We start from the raw sequence: 6243 nt of genomic DNA, 5'->3' as shown, positions 1-6243 counted from the left end.
GAATAAGCAGATGAGAGTACAAGGAAAAATTTCTCCAACCTGCAGCAATGAGAATGCTCCTCCTGATACATTCAGAAAAACAAGATACAGCTGTGCAAAAAGCTTCCTTTCTTCCACCTGAACATAGATTAAATAACAAGCTGGATATTTGCAGTTTACCAAGTAAACTTTTCCTGATTAAATGAGCTTCCAGCACTGTGGCTCTTGAGTCTGCCCCACTGTGCCTTACACTAATCTCGACTTGCCTCCCTGACCTGGCATACTTGTATCTCTCTGCTTTCTTTTTCTCCAGGATTTGGGTGGAGATAGCTTAGCAAATGGCTATGTTGATTGCAACCTGGGCTGTGTGTGTACTGGGAAGTTACTTTGCTCAAGCAGAGTTTCTGTAGTCATGCTTAATTTACATTTTGGAGGGCTTATTGCAGTCTGTTACTCCACTACCGGTTTCAGACTGGCTGGTTTGGGCCCAACAAGAAATTGAATAGCTTGGCCCAAAATTCTTTAATGCTTTTAAAATCCTTAAAGATGGACTTTTCCCCACCATGGAGAGATGCCACTATTGTAAAACTGTGATGATGCAGGCTACTGCTCCTTTCTCTGATTACTGGTGACTTATGCATTTTTACAGATAAACAAGGCAGAGACATCAGATGCAGAACTTCCTGTATACCAAGAAGTAGAGGTGAGCTGGAGATACATGACATGACAAATGGATGAGACAGAGACAGTGTAGCATATGCATCTTTTCATTTCCTTATCTGGGTTTCCTTTTCTAACAACCAGGTTATGGAAAGAATGGAGATGTAGCTTTCTAGAGTTCACGAAGGAGGTAGGTCTCTAACATTTTTAATTTTATTTGTTCTTTATGAACTTTAGGAATTACCCTTTCTGCTATGAAAAAAGAAAGAATTTAATGTTTGCCTATTTGTAAGAACCTATGTGTAAGCTGCTTCCAAAGGCCAGTGATAAAGGCATGTAACTATTGTATACAGTTTTGTTTAGGCCAGTCTATGTTCATGTGGCATAGATTATTTATTTTAATATATTATTTAAAGGGAACTGTAAGTATGAACAGGAGTTCCTATATTATGGCTCTTGTACTTCCTGGATAAGAGTAATAAAGGCCTGATTTCAGAAAACATCTGTATTTGGAACAGTACCCTGTGCATCCGCAAAACTACGTACATGGCAAGATGTGTAGTTTCAACTATTTCTTATCATGACCACACTTCTGTACTGCCTGAACCCTGAAGTCTGGTGTCTGGAACTGTTTACATATTTGAAAAGATATATGCATGTAAAACATTTTCAGGATATATGGTGGAATTCACTGGCTGTGTCTGAGCACTAACTTATAAAAGAAATCTCAAGATCACCTCACTCATGAAAAAGACCTAGCTTCTTGCCATTTTGGACTTTGTAAAAGGTCTGGGCAAGTGTTTCTTCCCAATGTCTCCTCAGCTGAAGGTGTGAGTAGGGCAAATGTCATTACTGTGTTGGAAGGTAATAAAGATGTAGAAGGTACCTCTGCCTACACTTGTGAAAAGTGCAGTGGGCCCAAATATAGTAAAAATAGATCACTGTAGTATTTGGTCATGCTGGCAGGAATGAGACTCATTGCATCTAGACAGATAATTTTAGTCTAACTCTATTTAAATGAGCATGTAATACAGGAGACCAGAGAAAGCTCCTTATTCACAGAATGAAGCTAAACACAGCATCCAATATTACTGTTTGCAAGTTGAAAACTTCCTTCTTGAATAATATCTAATAACCATCCTGGTCTGTGTGACCTGTATGTCAGCACACGCTGATAGCACATTTATTTAGCAACCAGTCTCAATAACGCAGCTGCAGCCCTGCAGAAAATTGTGCTGCCTGAACATGCCTATGCACTGCTCAAGCTAAAGGAAAGTTGTGCATAGGCACTGAAATCTAGTCTGTCCTCAGTAGAGTCTTATAATTAACCTATTATTGTAAGATTTTTGGATTTATTCCACAAGGAAAGAGAATCTATTTGAGACATGAAAAATGTGTCAATCTAATATAATAATAGAATAATGAAGTCTTGCGGTCTAATGACACATAAGATTTATGAAAAGCTCTTTTCTGTTTATCCCACACAAACACAAACTTGCACTCAAAAACATTATGTAATTGTCAATCCGTAATACGTTTCTCTTGTCAGCTGAAAGACAGCAGTCTACAATGACCAGCTTTTTTTTGAATGAAACAGTTCTTTGGAGCTCTTAATTTCTAGCAACTTTCATCTGGCAGGTATTATTTGTCTCATATAGAATGTTACAGCGTAATTTTAGCTGTGTTCTGTATCCTACTAATCAATGTAATCTCCTTCCTCATTCTTCCCAATTTCCTTTCCCTTTTCCATTAGTCTTAACCACAAAGTGTGGTTTTTTCTGAACTGATGTCACTGAGGAGGTATTTTTAAATAGCATTACCAAAAAATGAAAGAGCTTCCTAGCAGAAAATTGCAAATCAGATAAAGGAGTTTGTGGCTGAGATTTCTATAATACTCAACTCACTTGGTAATGTTTATCTCCCCAGCCAAACCTTCCCCTGAATGACTCTTTTGAATTGATGCCACATCATCCATATAGGACATCAAGAAGAAATATTGCTGCTGCTTTTAATTATGAAATATAATAGAATTTCTGGAGTAATGGAATTCAGTATTAGAGGGACTTGTGTTATTTAATGTCTTCTTGCCTTACGGGAAATGTCAAAATGAAAATATCAGGTGAAAACTTGGAAGGACACTTTCTTAGTTGCAGGTCTTGATAATGCACGCATCTGCATTTAAGTGCTACCTCTGCGTTTTCTCACAGTACTGATTCTCAAAAATAAGCTCCACCCTGTCTGAAATTTTGCCCTGAAGTCAGATTTTCAGAAATACTCAACCAAATTTGAAAAGGAGTCATAGACCTTGTCTTTCCTTGATAGCTCTGAAAGTTACAGCTTTATATTGCTGGTTTCTTAAGCTGTTTTTACATATGCATATAAGCAGGATTGTTTTCTTCTTAATGTGGAACTACCATCTCCTTGCACATGAGGCATGACTGTGCAAAAGGTTTTGTGCATATGCAAGAGAGATGGGATTCCTCTCCAGCTTCTGAAGTCTGGGTTGCTGAAATCAGCAGCTGAGTCTGTCATTTGGCAAGAATGAAGCAACTTCAAAAGAAAAAAGTTGTTTTCTTATTTCTGACTTTCTGATGAGCTTTCTCTTACAATCAACAATACCATTCCTTAATACAAGAAGCTTCAAAAAAGAGATAATATTTAAAAAGAATACTGGTATGTGTCACGACTGATCCTTCCTTGTTAATAGCATTGGCATGGCTCTCTAATGCAGCCTGTTTCTATCTTAAAAAGGGAGAGTTTTCTTTAATGTTGGAAGAGATTAAGCAGTCACAAGCAGGAAGCTAATCATATAGACTAGCTATGAAAAACTGAGAGGGGCTCTTCCCATTGTCAACACAAGTATGCAAGAGGAGAACACCATCATCGGGTATTCCTTTTCCAATAAAGGGAAACATTTCCCAAATACTTTAGTTGGCTTGCAATTGCAGTGCTCACAAATAGAAGTTCTCAACTGAGCACTCTGAAGCTGAGAATGCTCCAAATTATACCAAGTGCATGCTAGGTCTTATAATGCTGTCTTGCTTCTGGTTTGCTTCTTATTTAAGGTATGTCTCTTGCCAAAAATTTTACCATTGTATAAGAATGTCTACATATTCGCACTATGTTATGAGATTAAAAAATAATAAAAAAACAAGCATAGGCCTGTCTGAAAGGGCTTGAGACAGATCATAATACAGTAGTTCATCTCTGATAAGCTGAACCACCCAAACCTGTTGAAATCCACACTTGGAAAGGAGTTGGCATCATTTCTTCTGTTTCTTTCAGCAATTTTCTCAACAGAAGGAATAAGTCATCATCCTGTTTCTCTCTAGTTCCCAAATATGTTCACATCCCCTGGATACTCTTATGTTATGGATACAGGCAAGGGCTACCTGTGAAAGCTTACCACAGAGTCTGCTAAATCTTAAGCATGCTTTGGCTTTGCAGAAGATGTTTAAGGCAGAAATGTAGCACTAATCTTAACAGTGGTGACAATTTCATTCATTGATTAAATGCAACAAGAAAACAAATGAGGCTTTCAAAACATGAATGGTGACCTTAGGTTCTATAAGATATAATTAATGGCTGCTTGTTGCAAAAAATGCATTCCTATTGTGTTTATTGGGTATGCAAAATCATCTCTCTGAAACAGGGTAGTAAATAGCTTCTCATACAGTATTTTTTCAGAGTACTATTACAAAACTGTTAGGCAAAATGTACACATTTTCCAAGAATAGCAGGATGCACTCTTTTCAGTTAATAGAAGTTGGATATTTTAATTCACATGCAAATGGAAAAGAAAAAAAATGTTTAATGATGTTCTCCCTCTGAATTGCCTGGCGCATCCCAGACTCTACAGAAAGAGTATGACAGTCCTCCTTTTGTTATAAAGAAATTCTGATCTTTCAAGACCTTCCTGATGACAATGTGAATGATGCCATTTTAACTTACAGTGATTGTTCACCCTTTCATCAAAAAACAGAAGTCTTGAAAAATTTCTTGGACATACATTTTTCTATAATTTTATGGGCGAGGTACAAGTGTTTTTGAGCTTTGGTTATTCCTTCACATTTCTGAAATATTGATAGAAGCTTGTGAAATAATGTGGTTACTGCATCTAACTTCCTGTGCTAACACCAGCTTACACATTTCTCATCTCACATTTTAGTGTAACTGGATTTTTAGCTGACACATTTCTGTACCTTTGCTTTAAATAGATATTAGTTTAATTGCTTATGTGTTGCTTCTCTTTTTTCCAAATGCAGAAGTTCAGGAATTGAGATATCCAGACATGTTTTAGCTTCTTGCCTGTCTCTTGAGACCGTGGTAGCTTCACTGGAAGGTCAGAGAAGAGTGACAAAAGTCTTGACTGAGGGAACGACTGCCTTTCTTAAAAGGAAGAATAAGATAAGTAATGATTAATTATAATCCATATAATTAATATACGACTGTGATTGTGGAAAACTTGAGTGGCATCTACAAAAGAAAGGACACAACTGGTCCTAGGCTAGATTGCCCAATTTTGTCTGCCTGGAAAACCATGTGGGAAAAATGTGTCTGCCTCGTTGAGACCTACGCACAGTACATCCATGAATAATAGAATAGAAAGAAAGAGGGAAAACAGTTTCTTGAAACTGAGGCTTTTTACACTGTCGATTACAAATCTGTGGGAATGATAGTAATAGCATTAATTTAGTATGACGTCACAGAAGACTCGACAATGAGACACTAAAAGCTTATACTGCCATGATTATATAGCAATAGAGGGAGATTGTAATGGATATTCCTCTGTATGACTTACATGAATAATTTCTCCAGACTTCCTCACACTTATTAGGTTTTTTGATTTTAAGGACATAGAGGAGTTCTTTTTGTCCCCTACTTTCCGAGTCTGACAGCTTAAGCACAGCCACATGCTTTCTTTGTATTTCTCATCATAGTGCACCTCAAGCACTCAAAGGGTAAATGAGCATAATGCAACTTTCTGCAACGATGGCTGACGCTTCTCTGTCATTTCTGACCTCACCTGTGCTGAAGTGGAATATACAAATCCCAAACATGCTAGATGGAAGAAAATCACTTTAGTAAATGTGTGTTGAAAAAACCCGCACTTACTGGTTCTTTCAATGATACCTCTGTAAAAATATAAGTCAAATGGGTGTACATATGTAAAATATATTAGAATTGCAGAAAAAGGATTTTATGAAGCTCTTTTAGAAAGATCTGGGACAGATGTGTTAGATACATTGCCAGAGGAATGCAATATTTTTATGGATTTCCTACCTTACAGAAAGTAACTGTCATAACACATCAGAGTGCCAGTAAGTTAGAAAATTCATGTAAGCAGTTAGCTGTATTACAGAAAAATATCATTTCTCAGAAAGACATATCTTTGAGTACTTTCTTCTTTCCTGCTAGGTTGTCTCCTAATATTGATGCAAGTTTAGGCTCCTTTTTATTCTTACTGATCAAAAATAATGTGTATTATATTTGCATCTTCTATCTTTTCATTGCCAGCCATTCCCACTACTGTAGAGGTTCCCCAGGCACTGCTGAGCAACCTAAACTCTGAATTTTTGAGCAGCTAGTGAATAATAGTGTATA

Source organism: Psittacula echo, assembly GCF_963264785.1.
Source record: "Psittacula echo genome assembly, chromosome: 11".
Taxonomy (NCBI): Eukaryota; Metazoa; Chordata; class Aves; order Psittaciformes; family Psittacidae; genus Psittacula; species Psittacula echo.
The sequence above is the reverse complement of the archived record's forward strand: the minus strand, read 5'-3'. Positions refer to the sequence as shown.